General features: G+C 43.3%; 1 protein-coding gene across 1 annotated transcript in view; it reads left to right on the plus strand.

The window, feature by feature from the left end:
• The window catches only part of LOC138569438 (heparan sulfate glucosamine 3-O-sulfotransferase 4-like), an 892,166-nt gene that overhangs the window by 750,964 nt on the left and 119,093 nt on the right, over nucleotides 1–22,109 (plus strand). The window lies entirely within an intron of this gene.

The raw sequence follows: 22,109 nt of genomic DNA on the forward strand, positions 1-22,109 counted from the left end.
CAAAATAAAGTCCCACCAATCAGTCCCTGCATCAGATATTAAAGCACACCAGACTGGCATTAAAGGATAGTTCCGGGACTTTTTTTTTATTGTTCCTATGGTTCGGCCATGTGTTTTTAAGCATAAATCGGTAGATCGTAGAAAACTTTCCTATGGACCTTACCCGACTTTTCGTCCATTAACGCACTCGAAAACATCTGCCATTTTATGATAATCCTCTCACTTGCCGCATCGCCCTGGCTCACCTGCTTTTGCGGCACTAAATCAAATCCCCCGCCCCTGAAACAGACTTGATCAAAACATTCATATTCCCCGCCTCTATCCGTGACGTGGCTGAGCTGCGTAGGCAAACGCGCCCAGGCGTCTTCTACGCGACTCCACACAGAACCAGGAAATCAACACAGATGAGCTCAAACAACACAGCGCGCCACAATTGGGAATATGAAACTGTACTTTTAAATTAAACCGCAAGATTGTAAATTTGGTAAAGTACATTTATTTGACATAAAATGTTTTGAGAATATTCAGCGATTTGCATTTTTATTTGCTCACGTTCCGAAAAGTTCGTTTCGAGGCACACGATGTTCCTTTGCTGTACACAGGGTCTTAGATCATCTCACAATACAGCGCCACAATTCGGAATATGAAACAGTGGTTTAAAAGCAAACGGCAAGATTGTACATTTGGCAAAGTACATTTATTTGACATCAAATGTTTTGAGAATATTCAGCGATTTGCATTTTTATTTGCTCACGTTCCGAAAAGTTCGTTTCGAGGCACACGATGTTCCTTTGCTGTACACAGGGTCTTAGATAAATGAATTTTTATTTGCTCTCGATCCAAAATATTTCGTCTTGAGGCAAGCGATGTTCGTGTGCAGTAGACATGGTGTTGGTTTACGATAAAATAAGCTCTTCGGTCGCACTGATAATCGCATGGCTATTCCAACAACGAGGCACTAGGGCACCACAACGGTCTGTATGTTGCATCTAGCCGTTAGTACCGCGTAAGGGCATACTTGTACTTGGCGATCGTCCCACAAAATGGTCAGGGTGCTAACGTTGTTCACGCGGAGAAGCAATTGGCGATTATAGAAGCCATCCGCCGGTGTCTGGTACTCGTGACACAGACAATAATGGACGATATATCTATTTGAAAAACATAAAAAAAGGAAATAAGTCTCACCATCAGATCTTTATTAAAATTATTCATTTTATATATTAGGTCTGGAAATTATTTCATAGCTAGGACAGTGCAACTGGGTTTTATACGTCAAGGGGGGCTGTAGGATACTGAGACAGTCCCCCAGTGCAGGGGTTGACAGGGAGTGCAGGTGGAGAGTGGAAGGGCCCAGGACCGAGGTCGCAGACAGTGGACAAGTTGTAGCAGGGGAGAGGGAGAGAGAAAGCAGAAGCAAAGAGGAAGGTTTGGAGGTGCTTCCGTAAAAGGAGACGGTTCTCCCCAAGATAGTGCGCGGTACAAAACAAGTACAACTTAACCCGTCTTTAAAGCTACTGCATAGTAATTAAATTGCGGTATAAACTCATCTAAAGAGTTACTTACATTATATTTGCATTTTCCATTGTGTCTGTGCGTAGGGCAGCCCCGAAATACCACTCCTTCTATGCCGACGTTTTATTTCTTCTAATGAACGAACATGAAATGGCTTTCGTTTCTGAAATTATATTCATTATCGTTTCTTACGTGGTCCCGGCCTGTCAAGGTCAAATAACAATAGAACCTTATACTGAGTCGTGGGCCATTCTGGCACCCGAGAAAAAATGAAAGCAGCTGACCTTCACTTTGAACGAACACACATTCCTAGTTAGCTACATTCAGTGTAAGGCCGTCTTACAGGACTTGAAATTTACACTCCATCTTTGCATTTTGTCTGCGTGCTTTGCTGCCCCACAGAACCATAAATACGGAGACATTCTATATTTTTGGAAAAATCATTTATATTACTGTTTGGTTTAATTTAATGCGCAAATGAACAAGGTTGGATATATAAACATATTCAATGGGCCTGCGACATGAGGAGACTCGAGAGAACAGACAATCAAATTACAATCATTTAAACCGTGATGTGTATTTCTCAATGAGCTCTTCCTTAGGTGGACATGGAACAGAGGCAATGTTGGGTGGCAATGCACTTGTCACCTGCACAGGTTCGTTCACAACTCCATTTATGTGCCTATCTAGGACGTCAACAATAAGTCTCTCAATAAACCCATATTGCATATCCTCAAACACTGGTTTGATCACCCATTGTTTACTTCTTTTAGTGAAGGCCTTATTGTAGCGAAGCGTCCCTAAAGTTCCGGTCGTCCTACTTTGTTGACGGCCGACATTATGGTTATGTGCCAAGACCGCTAAAAGAGTCCGATTTATCATGCCCTCCATGCCAAAATGCAATCGTTTTGGCCTGTACTTTAGGCACATATTGTGGAACACCTCCAAATCTCCTGTGTGGCAGAATTCCGTGAGTCCCCTCAAATCTCTTGTTATAGTTTTATCAAATACAATCTTTTCAATGGCTTTGTGAGTGGGTGATGAAGGAATCAACCACTTCTTCTTCCGTGCCTCCTCTGTGGACAAATGGCCATGTTCACAATTGTGGAAATGTTGGTTCGTGTTCCAGCTGTGCACGTTTGTACAGTGTAGCAGTACTGACCGCCATTTTTCCAGTAGAATTTCCAACGACCCTCCACATGTTTTTGAGCTCCACCAAAGATGGTTGCTGATTGACTTGGACCACTGTGAAATACCTTGCATATCTTTTTTTTTACCTGCAGCCGACAATTTTTTATTGATTGTTTTTGCAAGATGCCAAACGTCAAATTGGTGATTTATATTTTTGTACTCTTCTCTCATTGTCTTGGCAATTGAAACGTGTCTGTCCGTGGCTATCAGGTCGATCACCATTCCCCGTGATTGTAGTTCTTGCAATGATGCTACAAAGCCAACTTTCTCCATGGCCACTGAGGATGTACTTTGTGACACCTGCACAACCACCGAACTCACAATTTTCTTACTTTCCATGTCCTGAAAGTGGTAGGTGCAGTACTTGGCTGAAAATCCTGGGCTGTCGCACTGTCCATCACCGGCTAGCCTGAACCGTTTGCCCGCGAATGTACTATCAATAGACATTTTTTCCATTCTCCAAGCTTCGCTAATGGCTGGAAATAGATAATCGGTTTGGTATTTGTAGAAGTGAGTTTTCGCAATGAAACGGATTCCCACAAACTGAAAGAAAGACTCTAATTTTTTAAAACTTGAACCACTAAAAAGTGCAGCCGCTGCACAAAGTAGATTGCCTGCTGGCAGTTGTCCCAGCATGGGTTGTGCAGACCATGAGAAAGGATGATATTTTGTACAGGTGGCATGTATTTTAAGGTTAGTGCCTCGAATTGCACGAGTCACATTAATCAATGGCTCCCCACATACTTCCCCACCTACCGAATGCCCACATTTCAACCGAATAATAATATCAATCAAACAACTATCGAATACAATGAATTTGGCCTCTTTCCTTATAGTGTCACTCTGCATCCCAGCTGGTTCGGCCTGTAACGTTGAGGACATGTCACTCACATGAAAGGTAGAATCTCTGATATCGTCTTCCGCTATGTTCAGTGATATTGAAGGTGTTTCATTGTAGTCCACTTCATTCTCTTCCATTGCAACATCTGTTCCTTCTCCGGCAATGGGTGAATAGGACAATTTCTTCAACTTTCTCGCGGTTTTAGTTTTTGCGGGTGTGGATTCTGTGAATTTATCTCCAACTGCATCCGAACTACCAGGAGGACATTCACTATCAATGGCTGGTGGTGGTATAGCTCCGTTGTCAATCACTTCATATTCTTCCCATTGGCACGATGCATCTCCAGTCTCAAGTCCCTGCCAAAAGGTTTGACAAGCAAAATCTCTCGTTCGCTTCACTGTCTGTGTAGATCTAGTTCGTACACCCACTCGCAACTAGAGGACAGATTGGAAAAGGGATGTTCAGTTTAAACACAATTTACAGTATTGAACTATTAACAGTGAAAAACAACATAATATAGTGACCAGGACACTAACCTTCTTTTGCTTTCTTTTCTTTGAAACTTTCTTGCCTCGAACTTCAACATCAGGACGCTGTTGCTCCGACTCGTGTGCATGTCTCCACTTCCTCTTACGCTGCAAAGACTACATTTTCATGATAAGCACATCCATCACGCACTGACGCTCCATCGACTCCCTGAAACATAGAACTTTCATTAGTATGTATAATAATATCGAAAACACAAAATGTACTTGGGGACCAATACCCACGTACATCTCAATAGCAAAACACGAATGAACGCTTTGTGTAGAACATTCAAACAACAATTATTCACGCATTGTTGATCTAGTTAGATGGAACTGTCAAGATCCATACCTCGGGCTCCTCATAGACTTCCATTGATGATATTAATGAAGATGATGCTTCAGTGACTCCCTGAAACACAGTAATTGCATTAGTATGGTTTTCTATTTTGATAAAAAGAACAGAAACTTTGTGCAGGCGTGAACGGCTCATCTAAATAGACCTGCACAAATGATCAGTTGTCTAAAATAAATAATGGATATGTAAATATGATTCCATTTGCTTGATCGTTGGAAGTGTCACCACCCAGAGATCTGCATCAACTACTAGGGGTGATGTTCTTGTAGAAGAAGCTCTGTCATCTCCCTGAAACATAGTACTTGCGTTAATAAAGAAGGAAGTATAGCGGATGTAATCACGTCATATGATTTTGCTTGATCGAACTGTCAGTATCCATACCTCGAAATGCATAAGAACATCAAGGGACGATGTAACTGCGGTGCACACTTCTGCAAGCTGTTGCGCCGACCCGTAACTGCATGCTCCCCCTTCTTCTTGGACTAATGCTCCATCGACTCCCTGAAACATAGGACTTTCATTAGTAATGAACACAAAATTGAAAAAAGAAGACACATAGGAGGGCGACGGAACTGTCCTGAAACGTACCTCGAGCATCTGAGTGACAACAACGGTAGTCGTCAATACGTTGGACTCCTCAGCATCTCCCTGAAAGACAGTACTTGCGTTATTTTGGATAACAATAATTATAACTGAAAACAAAGACTAGAGGACGAGTACAAGGGTGTATCATTAGGTAACATAATTACACGATAAATTAAAACTATTGATTTACATGCCTAAAACAAGTCAGTGGCAGAATAGCCAAGTAAGATTACCCGATAGGCGCTTGAAGTGGCTGATGACTGCAATAACGACACGGATGGAGAATCTTCCGCCTTCATATTGAGTGGATACATAAATGGGGAAATTATTGTTAGCTAATGCTACACACTACCGCAAGGCCAAGAGATAAATACGTAAACTTGACTCACCAGTGGAGGGATGTGGACGAATAGAGTGGGAATAGCGGTTGAGAGCAATTTTCGCCTCGCTCGCGGTGTGTTCTTCTTTATTAGCAATGATGTGGAGTACATGTCAGAGGTAAAGTGCCTGCTGCAGATGCGGTATCGATCACCCCTCTTGTCCGCAAAGACCTCTAGGACTCTACTTTCAAGCTCAGACGGTGGATATCCGCAATATCGGACCCATTCTCTTATCTGATCTATTGTCTTAGGGAAAACATGCATTATAGTACCTTCAGATTTATTATGGGTCTTCGAAGGGCAACCGCCAATGGAACAGGCAGGCATTGTGGAAAGTTCTGAAAAGTAAAGATCAACAATTCTCTATGAATACCAATGTAAACTCAGAACATGTGACTAGTTCCTTGCATGTACTGTCTTGAACGAAAAGAAATCGGACGCAAAATGATTATGGTACATGGCCTTACCTTGACGAACAAACAGTTAGATGCAGGGATCAGAGTAGTTTCTTGTCGTAGAACAGGGAGCAGTTCACAGTTTGCAAACTGACGAGTTTCCTCGAAGTGGTCACGGAAGTTCACAGAGACGAAGAGCAGATAACCAGCACCTTCACGGGTTGACTAGCAAAGCGCAAAGAAGTGCTCATTAGAAATATGAAGTGGGTTATAAAGAATTCGAAACAGGGGTGTGTTTGTGAATGAATGACGTGTATATGTCGTGGCATTATGTGGATTGCAGGGGGCCGTCCAGCGTGAGGGGGGATGCTTGGCAGGAGACACGTGGTCTGGAGGTAGACATGGGAACAACAACCCATGCTCTGTAGACCACTTTGAAGTGTACATGGTCTTTGGCACCTCTTGGCCTTTATCACTCCCTGACTGCTCCAGTTGCCAGCACAAGTACCCCGGTACGAACTGCCTTTGATAGGGCGGGGGGTGGATTGGGGCGGTGGTCGTGCAGACAAGACACAGGAAGACTCGTGAATGGAGACACACTTATGTGGATTGCAGGGGGCCGTCCAGCGTGAGGGGGGATGCTTGGCAGGAGACACGGGGTCTGGAGGTAGACATGGGAACAACAACCCATGCTCTGTAGACCACTTTGAAGTGTACATGGTCTTTGGCACCTCTTGGCCTTTATCGCTCCCTGACTGCTCCAGTTGCCAGCACAAGTACCCCGGTGCGAACTGCCTTTGATAGGGCGGGGGGTGGATTGGGGCGGTGGTCGTGCAGACAAGACACAGGAAGACTCGTGAATGGAGACACACTTATGTGGATTGCAGGGGGCCGTCCAGCGTGAGGGGGGATGCTTGGCAGGAGACACGGGGTCTGGAGGTAGACATGGGAACAACAACCCATGCTCTGTAGACCACTTTGAAGTGTACATGGTCTTTGGCACCTCTTGGCCTTTATCGCTCCCTGACTGCTCCAGTTGCCAGCACAAGTACCCCGGTGCGAACTGCCTTTGATAGGGCGGGGGGTGGATTGGGGCGGTGGTCGTGCAGACAAGACTCGTTTGCCGCAGGGCCTCACCAAGGAGAGGCCATCTAACTGCATGTAAAAGGCTGGCTGCAGGATCTAGTACATGGAAGGCAGGGGGGTGAGTTTATAAATACCTCACCCTCCCAGGAGAAAATATGGGTGCAGTTCACCCTGGAGACCCTGGATGCCTAGGCAGTTAGTCAGCAGCAGGCTGGCCTGTGGTGGCAAGGCGGCACGGGCCAGAGGTGGTCATCTCTGTACCCGGTGACCAAAAGGATGATTTATTATGATCAACCATATTTACCTATAACCATGTTTTGTATCAATAAAATACAACGGCCTTCCTTTTATTGCCAACGCTTGAACAAATCAAAACAACCATTGTTAAAATATATATTGGGTTTTATTTTGGATCTTAATTTCAATTGAACATAAATAATAAACATTACACATTGTAAATTTGCGGTTGCAGCACATCCAGGGAAAATCCGCGGTATTGTCCACTGTCGCTGGGGAAATGTTGTCTAATGGCAAGTACCGCACAGGCAGGTATTACTCTCCGAACGCGGTGTCCGAGCCTCCCGTGAAGCCACCAAGTGAAGCAACGATAGGCCACCAGCCTGTACCACCTGTGAAAATGAAAGATGCAAACTGTATTAAAATGACAAAACTTTCTTATCACTGTCGATTCAGGTAAAAAATGTCATTCTGCTTTGAAAAAAATTCTATCTAGAAAATGCACAATATGGAACCAATTTACATGCATTCGAATGATATGTAGATGTAATTTTATATGTGGGAGACGACCATGACATAGTAGTGGCATCACTGACATCACAACCAGAGTATACTTACTCGTTACTCGGATTACGCGGACGAACAGTGCCGCGAAGTTCGTGCATAAGCACCATCATCATCCTCAACACGGTCCGTGAGAGGCAGGCTTCCCTGAACTCTGGCAGCTCGGTGATGCATTGCGGACTTTGCTCGCCTTCCTGCAGACTTTGCTCACCTTCCGAAATGTAGGCCAGGCATCCCGAGTTTTCTCGGCAGCAGCAGTTCTCCTCCTCAGTTGGCATTAGCTCGCACCGATTGCACGTGCACCAGGTGGAGACGCCGTCCATGCGACATGGTCCAGGCTCTTCATCCGTTGACTGGTCCTCCCAACTGCCGTCCGAATCCCCATCGTTTTCGCTGCTTGCCTTTCCAGTAGTTCTTCCTCGGTGTACTCGGGCTCGTACATATACGGCATTATTGTAGCCATTATGTGGTAAAGAAAGTAAAATAATTTATAGCGGTGGTACTGGTATCTGTTCACACGGGCTACAATCAACGAAGGTAGCTGACCAGAGCACAGAAACGAGTCACAGAATACTCAAAGTAACACAGAGAGAGGAATGGATTCGAAAATCTGCTGCTGTGTGTTGTGAAACGGTCTGTTTATACTTATTGAGGAAAGAGGCGTCCTGCCATTTCCATGGCGACACTTCATTAGCTGAGGCGCAGCGATTGTTGACACGAAACGGGAAATGGGCGGTACGCGTCTGCTCATGTCAGGCTCAGGGGCGGGGGATTTGATTTAGTGCCGCAAAAGCAGGTGAGCCAGGGCGATGCGGCAAGTGAGAGGATTATCATAAAATGGCAGATGTTTTCGAGTGCGTTAATGGACGAAAAGTCGGGTAAGGTCCATAGGAAAGTTTTCTACGATCTACCGATTTATGCTTAAAAACACATGGCTGAACCATAGGAACAATAAAAAAAAGTCCCGGAACTATCCTTTAATGTCCTGCGCTATTGCTGCCAGTCACTGAAGTTGCATGTGCCATTCGGAGTGTCACACTAAATGAGAATGAGTTAAATTCTTTGCGATGACTGGTTATGCTGTGAGTCTTACATATCACACTCATTCCCTAATTCACAGTTTCTTGGTGCTTTAGTATCTGTAAGAGGTGGGCTAAGGCAGTAACACAGGCCGTCACAAGGATGCTTTGTTGCAATGTTGATCTGAAAATATAAAGCTGTCTGTATTGTGTGTGTTTTAGCTATTTGGTGACTTGTCTATAGCACTGCATAATTTGGGCTCCCAGTTTGTAACATACATTTTTTGTGTGGCTGATTGTGGTGTCTGTCAGGGTGTTGATTAAGGAGTGTGGAGAGCAGTGATGGTGTATCTGTGTTGAGTTATTTTGGTGTTGAGGAAACATTGGTGTAGGCATTTGTCTTGAGATGGTGTATGTTTCATTGTGTAACCTATGTTGTTTTGCTGCTGTGGTTGTGTGTCAAGATGTTTTGTTGGGCTAGGGGATGCTATGACAGGTGACACTATGTACTTGTGTATGCCAAGTTAAGGAACAACAGTAACTAGCCAGCTTCCTCAGACTGCCATCGTACACCTCCAAGACACTGCAACTTCAGCGTCGCTCAGCCCTACATAATTACAGTACAATGCGCCCGATAAGCCTTGTGAACTACCAACTGACAAATATAACCATGCATCAAATCAAAACCACAACATAACCTTTCTGGTGTGTGCCATCAAAATGTGCATTTGAAATGTTAAAACCTATAATGTTTTTGGGCAATGTCACTGGCTTAATGGGCATTCAATTGTACCAGTGGCTGCTAATTTGGCAATAGTTTTCAAAACATTCCTTTGGGACAACCAGAATGGCAACCATGCAAGTAAATTTGCCCTCCCCACAAAAAGTCTTTGAAGGTTTCTCCCCCACTTCCTTTTATGGTATGATATGATATGAGATATCATTTATAATGTGCCTATACACAAGTGTTTCTTGACGCTAAACCTCCCCCAACTGAGGTTTCAGTCTAGTAGTGGTCCTTGGAGTGTGGCAGGGGCTCCAGGAGCATCACCCAGATCTGGAGAACAGGAAAGGAGGTGGAACGGGGCTCAACGGAAATGGTGTGGGTTCCGGCAGGTGGCCCTCACAGAGGAGCTGCTGGGAAGGGGAATGGGCAGGATATAAAGCAAGGAAATTAATTTGCACGATCGTCCCGGCACCTTCATATTAGCACAGTCCTTGTTACTTCACCTGTCTCGGAGCATGAATGCTACCCTTAGTGTGATCTACCTGAGAGCAGGTAGGGCCACAATATGCTCACCCCGGTAACTAACATCCTGTCATGAAAAAATATCACAGCCACAGTCCCAAGAATTGACCCTTTGAGGAGGAGAGTGGATACTCACTCCAGGGGCTTAGGTAGGTAAGTAGTTTGGGCTGGCTGCACCCATTGGAGTACATTTGTTTCTGTCTGAATGGCGTGGTCCTGCATTTGCATACAATGCCCTAGGATTGTGGTGCTCCAGAAATCCAAGTCCATGCAAAGTGTGAAGCTCTGCTGTGCAGAGTGGAGGACTGGATGTTCTCCCACTGAGCGCATTGGACCTGCGCTGGAGCACAGGCCCCATTGGATATGCATATCAAAGGGATGCGGAGGATACACATGTCTAGCCTGCCCACTCGCCTCTCTAAAGTATGCACATTCGTCCACTCAATATGTGTTACTGGTGGTCAGCCACTAAAATGGCGGTGCTACTCTCACTCATATCGCTCTAGGCGTCGCTGTGAACACTTAAAGGGTGGGGTTAGGCTCACTTTTGAACCTTTAGTGAAAGACCTTTTTGGATGGTACTGCCTAGGCTGTGTTAATTTAAAGTATGAAGCTGTGCCAGGCTGGGGCTTTTTATTATTCTGTATTTTAAAACCACCCATGCATTTGGGGCACTTTGAACAATGGCACAGTCCATGCTTCACCTCATGAAGGATCAAAATTGAACCACTGAACTACTTTCTCTAAACCATGGGTCTTCAGTTTGTGAATCTTCAGATGTTTTGGACTACAACTCCCACCAGCCTTAGCTAAAAAACTCAATGGTGAGGGAACATTGGAGTCAGACTCGAAAACCACTGGAGAGCTGCAGGTTGCAGACCCCTGCTCTGGGCAAAAGCATAGGTTACGTGTCTTCAAGAGAATGTGCAGTGACTTCTTGCATTGGCTCAGCTGCACCTAACAGAAAGATTCATTGCAAGTCCTCTAACCATACGCTAGCATTATTTGCTGACCGTTTTTTATGTCTAGTTAGCCATCATTGCCCTCCTGTATATAGTTCAATGGAGTCTCATGTATTATTCACGTTGATTTCCCAGTAAGCCCCTGTCACGTATTCAAAAAATCTGTACATAGGTGCAGTGGTCGAAGTGTACAAAAAGAAGTATTGGAACTATGTTCCCTACTGGCCTGCACCGCTCCCCACAGACCTCATCACCACACCCCCTCCGATGCAAAATAAAAACCCCAAAACACATGTGCCAGCTCTTTAAGGAAACTTCCTGTGCAGTGCACTGAAAGTGCAAGTTTCAACTTCTTCCTACACTTTTATTTTAAAACGAAACCGTTCCGGAACGGTTTCTTTTTTAAATAAAAGCATAGGAGCTGTAAAACCTAAATAAAAGAAGTAGAGGAGAACTGCTCCCGACTGCTCCACCCACTTCGATCACTGCATAGGTGTAGGCATTTACAACCTTTGGCTCTGCAAATGTTTTGCACTACAACTCCCATCAGCCCCAGCCAAAATAATCAATAGTGATGTATCATTGGAGTGTTTGTTCACAACATCTGTTGAGCCGCAGGCACCAGACAACTAACTGTCTTGGAGTCTAATCATATAGTCAGGCCGGCTGATAAAATATGTTCCAGATGTGGAATGACAGTCATGCTTACACGTGCACAGGTCCTTGGTGTCAGGATGCGCCCTGCTCCTGCAATGTGTCCTGCTCTACATGACTCTGTTAATCTGCTCCGGCAGAGTGATAATGCTGCATTATGCGCCTTATCCAGGATCTGGCGAAGTGTTGGCGGCTGCGTTTAATTGTGACTAAAAGGGAGCTAAACTGGTGATATGTGGAGATCAAGCCCTCTGGATTAGTCATCCTCCATGATTTCAACTGATGGCCATTATGGAGCAGCTTATGTCTCTGACCCGTGATTAATGCATCCATATTGGAAGATTCTGGACAGCCAGATGGCCTGTAGAGAAGGAAGCTGGCATCATTTTTCCCATGGGTCAATCGAGGCCGGCCAGTCTGTCCATGCCACCTCATGTGTGTTTGTGGCTTTATTTGCAGTGGTTGTTAAATATGTTGGTCTAAATCATGTGCCTTTTGTGAAGATGGATGAGGAAAAGACGCATGTAAATACAAAAACAAACAAACTGAATAACGGTGGTTATTTGATGCTGTTTACAGATAACCAGGCTTATTTGTAGTGCATTGATATTACCAGGGGGTATGCTAAACACAGTTATGGAAAGGTTTTAAAAAAGAGAGTTAAAAAATGAGTACACAAAATAATGTGTAATTTTACAGCTACAATGTGGTAGGGCTAATGGGCGTGGCCGAAGGCTATGGCTACATGGTTACTTTAAGGAACCAAATGGTGCAATATGGAAAGTGGATAAAGGCCCTGGCTAGTGAGCCGCAGTTCAATCTCTTTGGGAAACATGTGACGGGGTCACTGTGAGTGGTTGTGACCAAAGCCATCTCTGAAATCCATGGTTAGTGTGCTCAAAAGAAACTGAGTGGTGTGGCCATGGCCAAAGGCCATGACTAGTGGGACTGGAAGAAAACTATTGGGGCAACATGTAAAGGGGCCACGACCAAAGCCTGGTGCCAATGGTCATGGGCAAAGGCCAGGGCTAGTGAGTGGAAAAGAAAGGTAGTGTATTAAAAGATACAGTGGGCATGGCTAAAGGCTGTGTTTACTGGCCAGGGCCAAAGGGTATCGGCGGTGGCCACCTAGTGGGTCCAAAAGGAACATATTTGGGGAACATGTACAGTGCACACGCCCGAAGGCCATGGCTAGTGACCCATAAAAAAACGATGGTATAACTAAACCATTTAAATTCACTGAAAAAAAAATCCCTAGTTAAGGTGCAGTTAAGTTGTGCAGATTTAACACAACAAAACCCTTGAAATTCAGCAGATGTGGGAAGTCATAACCACTTGGCACATTCCCATTGCAAAGCCCATGAGCACATACATATTATAATAGAAGGGATTCACAGTGACAAACACAATGGCAATATGGGGGACATGGCATTTTAGGGGACATCAATGGGAATGTGTCGAGTTAAGCTGGTCATGACTTTCCACATGCCCTGAATTTCAAGCGTTATGTTCCGTGAAACCTGCACAACTTAACTGCAACTTAACTAAGGTTTTTTCAGTGATACATATATGTTTCTTTAAGGGTGTTTGGGCATTAGGGATTGGCCATAACCAGAATCACCCTTACCACTGTGCCTCTAAATTTTTTAGCATCGCCACACATCCAAATCCTCAAGCGATCCCAATGAGTATATAGGCCTCATGAGTTCCGTCAGTGTTCGTTTTCTGAACAATTAAATGAGCACAAAATCCAGTATGCATTAACACTTAGTGATTCAAGAATACAACCCTTTTATCACTGATGCGTTGTCAAATGTAAAGGTCTATGGTATACTTATGAACCCAACATGTTCATTGTTTTAATGCACAAATCCTAGGAAGACCGATTGGTGGTATTTGTCCCTTCCCCATTCAGACAAAGGTATTTCAAAAGAGAACAATATGAGTGTACTAGACTGTCAATCTTGTAACACGAAGCATTTACCAGAAAATAATGTATAGGAATGTTCTAGGTTTTTAAAATGTGCCTTCCTGTACCTAAAACAAGTGTAACCTTCTTACTATCACTCCAATATATTCTGGAAGAGATCGCTGTACAGCTTTACAAAGAGCTAGTTTACAAAGTGAGTAAAATTAAATAACCTTCTTTTTTATATATTTATATACTCATTTCTGCCACCGAAGATGCAGACCATTTGTCACTCAAAATGTTCTCCTTACTTGGAAAAGGTTTTGCTCACAGCAAACCAATGATCTGTTTCTTCTTTGAGTACTAATTCAATTTGTAAGTTTGTTTGAAGTCCACTGATTGGTTGTTAGTACTGCAAAACCTGTCCATTTTGTGTGCACATACCCTAATAATTGACATAGCATAGAACATATCAAGCACACTTAAAGTCTCAGCTGCAGGGCCTAAGGACTCTTATTAGGCCTCTGAAAACTCCAGCACACTTCCCAGAGCCTCACCTCCCTCCACCCAATCCACCTGCTATGCCCCGCACAGACAATGCAGCCTAACACAATTTCACCGCTTCTGAAAGATAGTTGTGGTTTTTTTTCTGTGATCATGCTGATGTCAGCTACTGTTGGGGTGGCTCTGCAAATGAACACGTGACAATGCGACGCATTCCTAAACATAGACAGAGATGCCTACTGGCTTAAGCGCTAGACAAATAAATACAAGTTAAAAAGAGAGACATAGTAATAGAGTGAGACAAGTATCGAGACAGGGGGACAGACAGATAGAGAGATAAATCAGGGTATGCTATGTAGGTTACAGCTATTAGACACTGAATTCTGCGAGTGCCAAATACTGTGTGTGGCAGGGAGAGGGGGAATTTGTTATGTGGCAAGTGGCATTATGAGTTAACAGAGAGATTGTCAGGTTCTTTCTGCTGGGCAGTTATTTTCAGCATGAGCAAGATAACTCCATTCCATTAATTGTGTTACTAGTATTAGAAGGTCAGATTATTGCTCTTTTAACAGTTTGTGTAGTTGTGTTTTGGGTAATCCTCCAGGTCTTGTTATTTCTTGGCCTGCTGCCAGAGATTCAGCTGCCAGTCTGAGGAGTGAGGAGAACAAAGATGTTGATATATGAATCGCATGGCCACTATACCAATCTAGTCAGGAAGATTTCACAAAGCTAAACCAATAACTCCTTCAAAGCACCCATATTTCACTCCTGGGTAACGCAGGCTGAGTTCACCAAGGGAGATGCTGTAGTGTGCAAGGCAGAAACAACCACCCTCCATAAAGACAGTATAAAGAACTAACAATGTAATGTTCAAGCCAAGTTCATGTTTTTGCAATGCAACTACATCAGCCAATTGCTTTTAAAAAAGAAGGAAAACAATACAAGGACGCATGGTGAAATGTAGACAAAAACTGGAATATAATTATGTGGCATGAATATGTTCCTTGTGGGGGCAGACGGTGGACAAAACGTGTTTTCCTCCTAAACAGACCCTAAAAGAACAAACGAGAAACATGATTTCAGTGTGTCTTGTATGTCCCCACAAGTTAGATGTGTGGGGAGAACTTAGCACTTTCTGATCTGCAAAATGTACATTTTGCTTTTACTTCAGATAATGAACTTGTACACAGTCCTCTAAGGCGGAGCTCAGCGTAGTTCCAAGTTCAAAATGCTGAATGATTAAAGTATTGCAGGCTATGTGTTTAAGGGGGCATCTTTTTAGGATTTCAATGCTCCACCCAAACAAGCAACATAGGTCTGAGGGAGCACAGCTCTAAACAAAGAAGATTACCTCTGTTGATTGTCAGACCCCTTGGATCGGTTGGCAGGCTTTCTCTATCTTCCAGGGCTACCTGCACCACAAGGCTGGCAGTTCCAGATAGGGTAAATGTAGACAGGCAACACACCTCTTCACAGGACTAATGAGGGACAGAGCTCATACTCAGAGCTTTTCAACTTATTGTGGTCGCTCATAGCCATACATGTTCTACGTTTACCCGGAAAGCGTCCTGGCTAGAGGCTCTGCAAAAGTGCTAGGCACCCCCTTCCATGTAGGGGTCAGTAGTGGGTAAGAGAGGCTACATGAACGGAAAATCATAACCCTCAATTGCCCGGCGGATCAATGAAAACATGGCAGGCAGGAAAACATAGAACCATAGTGTTTTTGCTTGTTTGGCAGTGGTGATTGCCCAAGGTGTTTCAGAGGATTTGTGGTTCCAGATTGACATTGTATACCAATTTTCACCTCTCAGACTCGCCAGTTCTCAAGCCCCTCATAAGAACAAAATTTAATATTTGCTACATCCCATGGCGGCTGGTGAATTATTTTAACGAGGGGGTCATAAATGTAGTTGTCTAATGTGTGTGGGCAACTGAGTGAAGCCAGGCAGCCAGAACCAAACAAGGTGAGTTTCTGGGGGGCGGGGGATATCCTTCAGATATTTTTTATTTTATTTATTTTTTTTAAATAGTGGATGAAAATGCTGCATTTTACAGCACTTTCTCTGAATAATTGGGTAAAAAGCCACACCGTTTGCAATCAATTGTTTATGGCAGCACATGAAAAAACCCAATAGATACAAGTAATCAATGGTACACAGGACCATTTTCAAACACATTTCCATTATGCCATTGCCCACAACAAATACCAGTATATAAAACATTTTAAAGCTGGCTGTGTCTATACATGTCCTTTGCAAACTGCACCAACATATGCCAGTTTTATCATATAAGGACTCCCAGCCAGTGAAAAAATGCCATGCCACAGAAAGGCAGTATATCCAGACTGGCTATGCCAAGATAGGCCAGTGTACCAAGTAATCACACGTATGTTTGCTTTTATGTTGATGCAAAGTACAAAAAAGCCACAACACATCAGGACTATATCTCTAAACTCTAACAACCAATGTAAGTCAATTTTCCACTAAATCTAGCCACTTAATAACTCTGGCCACTCTTGCATTAACCTTGCTGCCAAGTAAAAAGTAACAAATGCCATGTCACAGTAAGAACTTAAATACACACTGACACGTTTCTTTTACCATTGATACCAAGTAAAAACATGTCACACCACATTAAGAAAGTAAAATCAGACTGACACTACTAATGCAGGTCAGTGTAGTCACGCAATAACACGTTTGCTTGCTTTTCCCTTGATGCTAAGCAAAACGAAAAATACCATCTCACATTGGGAAAGTATAGGAAGACTGACATTAGTAGTGCAAGTCTGTATATATGTTCTTAATGTGGCATGTTAGTATTTACATGTCATTAAGGGTAATACAAATATGATAACTTTAATTACCAGGCTAGACCGACCTACATTCAATGTAGTCCAGCCTAGCCACATGTTAACACTTATGTGTGCATTACCCTTGATGCAAAGCAAAATAAATGCTATGCTACAAAAAGAAAGTATAGGCACACTGGCACCCCAAAAGTAGAACAGTCTAGCCACCTAATAATATCAGATACATGTGATTATCTGGCTAGACCTACCCACATAAAATGTAGGCCAGTCTATCCACACAATTACAGTTATCTTTGCTTTATCCTTGATGCACAGTAATGAGGTATTATGGCTAAAGGAAACATGATAAGTGTTATTAGTTGGCTAAACTGGCCACCATTGAATGTTGGCCAGGCTAGCCAACTAATAACACTTATGTTTTCTTTACCTTTGATCCACAGCTGCAGAGCAGCATTAGTAAAGCAAACTTGATAGGTGTTATTACCTATCTAGAAGCAGTCTAGAAACTAAAGATAGGCCAGTCTAGATAGGTAATAGCACCTATAATGTTTGCTTTGCCCTTGATGCACTGTAACAAGTTATTAACGATAAAGGAAACATGGTTAGTGTTATTAGGTGGCTAGACTGGACTGCATTGAATGTCGTCTAGGTTAGCCACCTAATAATACTTATGTGTTTTCTTTACCCGTGAACCACAGTAACTGAGCATTAAGGGTAACCAAAACATGATAGGTGTGATTATCTGTCTACCTGTCTATACCAGCCTATCTTCAGATTCTTGCCCCCAAATTGGGTATGACGTTCATTCATGCCCCCTTTTTATTTTTTGCTGCACTTTTTGCCGAAACTTTTTTGCTGAAAAAACATAACAAAATATGGGGAGTTAGGGGTAAAGGCATATAAGGGGTAGGGTGGGGTGGTATATAGGGATACATAATAGGGGAGTGGGGATTCGGGGGTCCACTCAAATAAAATATAGAAAATCTGTGATTTGTTTTCCGCAACATTTTTCAGCAAAAAGTGCAGCAAAAAAAAATAAAAAATAATACGTCGATGAATGAGCATTCAACCCACATTTGTATTCCTTTCTACTCCTGTCTGGGATTTCCCTTTGCAGAAGAATGTGATTATGCAAGATGTAGTGTTTTTTATTTTTATTTTCCCAGAGTGATCTGTTAGTGGGGTTGAAGAAACAGGTTATGGAACTTGTTCTACTACATGTCTCTATACTTTAGGGACCTGACTCTGGTCTATCATTCCTTAGTCTTCTTCTATCCAAGACTGCAGTTGATTCCAGTGTAGGGTTTTTCTCTTACAATGTGGGAATTCTGGAGGAGGTGTAGTATTTGGACATTGTATTTTCCAAAATAGCCAGATAATAGGCAGTGTGGCAATAATCATGAGGTCACTTCATCACGCTCTATATTCAATTGTCTCTTGGGTAGCTCCCTAATGCAAACTTATATGTTTTTGCTCTCAGTAGATTAGAAAATGAAGCGCCGAGAAGCAAGTCCACTTTCCCTGGATTTGCTCTCAGAGAGTCAATCATTATTCCTACCTTTGACCCTCACACTGCTCATTACAGCCGCTCCCTTATCACCTACTTCAATGGTTCCATTGCAATGCTGTGCTCCTGATTTCCTTCCATGCCCAAAGCCAGAGGACGATATAAATAAAGGTTTCCATGTCATTTCATCGTCAGGCATTTCAAAGCCTGCAATTTAAACGCCTTTGACAGTTCATCTAATTTTTCTTTTTTGAGGGGGTCCCCCACCCAATCCCCCCTCCTGCACCTATTTTAACTATACCCAACCCCCCCAATAACCTATCTGCCCTTTCCCACCCCTCCGCCCCAAAAAATGTGATGAACTGTCAAACACATTTAAACTGCAGACTTCGAAATGCCTGACGATGAAAGAACGTCGTAGCAAATAAAGCACTGATATGGAAGCCGACCCTCGAGACATCTGTAGCATTTAGCGGATTTCCAGTAATGTGCATGTATTAATCAGAGACAGACTTTCCTGGTCTCATTAGAAAGGATCACTGGGTGGTTTAAATCTGTGTAAAGGATTGGGGGCTTAGAACAGATGATGTATTTGAAGCGTTAAGCACAGTTTTATAGGCTAATACACAGATGGTTTGAATGTCAGTAAGCAGGTTGGATTGTGTACACCATTCTCCTTTCTACCTCACGTGTTTTGCCGAAATTAACACTTTCTGTCTTAAGAACTGTTTTGCCCGGTATGGGGTTCCCTCTGAAGCACCCTATAAGGACATGCTCTAGAAAGGTTACCCATGACTGTGTTAAACTGCTTTAAAAGGAGTGTCTAGGCTACAGAAAATCAGAAGGGGAAAAGACAACTGTGACATACTAATAGTTGAATAGTTGTCCCGTGTCAGGTGGGACTAGCTCGTCCAGACCCTATCTATATTTCATTCTTATACTAGTATTCCCTCTTTTTTAATCAGGTGTGTACAATTTCAAGTCGTTTAAAGCATGCACAATGGCCAGTGGTTGAAGTGTACAAAAATATGTAGTGGAACTATGTTCCTTGCTGGCCTGCACCAGATCCCCACAAATCCCACTGCCAAGTCCCTGCCATGTGAAATCCAAACCCTTAAATATACGTGCCTGCTGTTAGTGTAGTGCATTTAAGTGCACTTTTCCAAATTCTTCCTGCACTTTTATTTTAAATCTGAGCCATTCCGGAATGGTTTCTATTTTCAAATAAGAGTATAGGGATGGTAAAACGTAATAAAAAAAAGTAGAGGAGCACCGCTCCCAGCCGCTCCCGCCCACTTTGACCACTGACAATGACCCACTCTATGGAAGACAGAAAGTAAAAAAAAAAATCATATGGAGCATTTAAGATCCTCAAGAACTCTTGTTAATCACTGCTTCTTAGAAAAAGATGCCTGGAGGCATATCTCTTGTGGCAGCAGGGTCGTGCCTCTGGAACCGCCTGCCTGTGACCATCAGAGAAATAAACAACCACCCCCATCTGCTTAAAAAGTGGACTTTCCTATTTGAGAAATCCTATGGCCTTGACTGTTGAGCTTATATTGTTGCAATGTTCTGGGTCATGTCTGCAATGTGTGATTCCTGCAATTTATAAAGACGTAGCTTATGTAATGCTCTTCTGCTGTTCTAAGCTCCGTTCTTGTTTCTAAGCACTTGTACTGTAAACACTGATGCTGTTAAAATGTTCCCCTCACTCCTTCCCTTTGCACTTTACTCATCTAAATGTTCCTTAAGCTGTGAACGATTGGATTCCTTTACTCGGGAGTACTACAACATAGATTTGCATGGGTAGCACCTTATAAAAACCAAATTAAATAACGTAGAAATAAATAAATAAATAATGGCTAGAACAGATTTTGAAGGACATGTCAAACATTAACATAAGAATTGCAAAATGACTTAAATGAGAATCTATCCTATCTAAACATTTGAATTGGCTTTTATGATTTGAAATGTGATAAACTAAAATGTGGAATGCTGTGAAATTCCATCTCAGAAAAGGTGGAGTGCTAACCGGACCCCCCGCCCCCTGCTTTCATTAAGCTCCATGCCAAAAGCAAAGTGACATGTCTCCTGATGTATCGGTCTCCTGATCTGTAGCACATGCTCTCTAGTGCAAACAAATGGCAACAAAGTTTCAAAGGTTACAGTCATTGCTGTGCAGAGGCTGCATTTAAATCCGTGCCACTGTTTCAAATCTACATAATTGTGAGGAATGATTATTCTGGTGACAGGTTAATCTTTAGAAATAAACCATACCACAGGTTGGGCATGTTTGCTCGTAATTCATCTAATTATTAAACACACATGTAATTTGACTCGACCCATGTCAACACTGTAAGGCCAGGCCTGCAGTGTAATACTTGTGTGTATTCTAGTCAGACTGTCTGTTCCTGCTGAGCCAGCATTAACAGAAACTGAAAAACTGTGCCTCTCTTTGGATCCTTTGTGAGGTTGGGTTACACAGCCACTCTGGAGGAGCTATCCTCAGAACCAGGAATCAAAGAGCACACCTAAAACAAATGGACTAGCCTCACACTGGAGTGCTGCATATTAAAGGACCTTTGATGCTATGGGTCTGAGAAGGGGGTGGCTAGTGTGGTCAGAAGGAGGTGAGCACCATTGGGGTAGGATACCATCCTGTTCTTTTACTCTGGACCTCTCCTCCCTTCCTGTGTCCTACCCATCCTTTAGTACAAATCACTTTTGATATGATGTAACCAGGCCCAGACCACTTGTCACAAGGACATGGATTGGACCTCATAAAGCAGGCTTACCTTTGTCCACTCCACTGTCAGTCTTTACATATATAAGTGGGTGGGGAGCTTCCCACCTCTTTGATGATTCATTTTTGTCCTGCAAGATGATTCTTTTCGACCTCTTTAGGGAAAGTTGACCTATCCAGAGCCCTAACTTGAAGAATGAGTGCTCCAAGGCAGAGTCAAGCTCTGCTCCCCACCCACTACCAGGGTACTTTGGGTGTAACCTGCTGCTTGTGCAAGGCACACCTCCCTGCCTGCTACAATAGTACCCAGGACCTTACTGAAGGACTCAACTTGTCCTTAAGCCCTAAGCGCATTGTTGACAAAGCTCAAATAAGTTGTTCGCCACTGCTGAAAGACTTTGAACCACCACGTCTTGCCCAATCGGCTCTAGCCACCAGCATCTTCGACCAATGACCGAACATCAAACTGACACTGGTGGCACCATATACCTGCTTCATTAGAAAGCTGCTTCAAACCGCAACAAGCCTGTCTTTGAACCCAACTTAATGCATGCTCCCTGTCGAAATCATCAGGACTTGCCACATCCAAATCTGATTGGAAATGATCGAACAATGATCAGAAGCCTGGTTTGATTCCATTAAACTGCCAATAACTTATTAAGGTACTGTTCGAGGGCCCCAGTCTCACTGGTACATTTGTTGGGACCTTAGTGTCTGGCTAAGCTCACTTTTGCACCTTTTCCCCCAAAGAGGCTTATCATTTTTGAACATTGTTATGCTATGAGTCCTTTGTATAGTGCCTTTTAACATTGGTATGATTCCAAAGTGCTGTGGGTTGAACGCCCTTCGGGACGGCAGTCCAGGTCAGTGGAGAGAGTAATGTAGTATAACATGCTTGGGTGCACTCAGTACGTGTGTAGCTAGTGTGGAATAAGTGGTGTGTAGCTGCATACAATTGTGGTGCAGTGGTTGTGTGAGACCGGTAGAATGTGTGCAGCAAGGCTCATGGGCTTGGGTATCTGCATTCTGGCAGCGCTTAAGTTTTTGAATTTGAACATTGTGGTCTTTCATTGCCTGTTT

Source organism: Ambystoma mexicanum, chromosome 2q (genome assembly GCF_040938575.1).
Source record: "Ambystoma mexicanum isolate Mex_15411 chromosome 2q, UKY_AmexF1_1, whole genome shotgun sequence".
Taxonomy (NCBI): Eukaryota; Metazoa; Chordata; class Amphibia; order Caudata; family Ambystomatidae; genus Ambystoma; species Ambystoma mexicanum.